Here is a 1,494-nt window from a genome sequence, read left to right on the forward strand (position 1 = left end):
TTCTAAGCACCACAGCGTTGTGTCAAAAAAGAGGTGCCTGAGAGAAACGCATGCGACTGCCGTGCTTTGCGGCATAGCACCGTGCGCAAAAACGGTGCGCATGCAAGAGGTGTCAGAGCTAGCGAACTTTTGCCACGAGCAACAGGTCACTAAAAGCCTATAGATGACGGTGTTGGAGGAAAAGAAAAATATCGAGAAAGCACTGCGGTGTGCCGTGCGTAGGGACGGGCGCGCGTGCCACATGCCGCCGAAATATGGGTGTCGGAGAAAACAGAGTGCCGCGCGTAACGAGGGGCGCGCGTGTTACAGAGAGATATGCCCAAACGCATGAAAGTGTACGCAGGTGTCCTAAGGCAGTTTTTTTTTTTTCCTCATTTTGATGTCGCCCCGGCTGACGTGGTTTTCGTTTTTCCGTGCCGCCCCGGCTGACGCGGTTTTCGTTTTTCCGTGCCGCCCCGGCTGACGCAGTTTTTGCGCCGCCCCGGCTGACGCGGTTTTCGCGCCGCCCCGGCTGACGCGGTTCCGACTTTGCACTTTTTGGCTCACCCCGGCTGGCGGCCCACTCACTCGATCGCCAGGTCTGTTTGCCCCGGTGGTTCCACCGCCAGGCTTAAGCGCGAACTTTTTTTGTTTGTTTTCTTTTGATTAAGCGCAAGCTTTTTTCTTTGTTTTCTTTTGATTAAGCGCGGGCTTTTTTCTTTGTTTTTTTTGCATTCGCCCCGGCAGACGCGGTTTTTGCGCCGCCCCGGCTGACGCGGTTTTTGCCGCCCCGGCTGACGCAGTTCGGACTTAGCACTTTTCGGCTGTGCCTGGCTGGCGGCCCACTCACTCGATCGCCATGTCTGTTTGCCACAGTTTTCCCGGTGGTGCCGCACCCGGGCTCGCCCCGGCTGACGCGGTTTCGTGCCGCCCCGGCAGACGCGGTTTTCGCGCCGCCCCGGCTGACGCGGTTTCGTGCCGCCCCGGCAGACGCGGTTTTTTGCCGCCCCGGCTGACGCAGTTCGGACTTGGCACTTTTTGGCTGAGCCTTGCTGGCGGCCCACTCACTCGATCGCCATGTCTGTTTGCCACAGTTTTCCCGGTGGTGCCGCACCCGGGCTCGCCCCGGCAGACGCGTTTTTTTTTTCTTTCGCCCCGGCTGACGCAGTTTTCGCGCCGCCCCGGCAGACGCGGTTTTCGCGCCGCCCCGGCAGACGCGGTTTTTTGCGCCGCCCCGGCTGACGCAGTTCGGACTTGGCACTTTTTGGCTGAGCCTGGCTGGCGGCCCACTCACTCGATCGCCATGTCTGTTTGCCACAGTTTTCCCGGTGGTGCCGCACCCGGGCTCGCCCCGGCTGACGCAGTTTTCGCGCCGCCCCGGCTGACGCGGTTTCGTGCCGCCCCGGCAGACGCGGTTTTTTGCGCCGCCCCGGCTGACGCGGTTTTTTGCCGCCCCGGCTGACGCAGTTCGGACTTGGCACTTTTCGGCTGTGCCTGGCTGGCGGCCCACTCACT

The sequence above is a fragment of the Rhipicephalus microplus genome, unplaced genomic scaffold, assembly GCF_043290135.1.
Source record: "Rhipicephalus microplus isolate Deutch F79 unplaced genomic scaffold, USDA_Rmic scaffold_569, whole genome shotgun sequence".
NCBI lineage: Eukaryota > Metazoa > Arthropoda > Arachnida > Ixodida > Ixodidae > Rhipicephalus > Rhipicephalus microplus.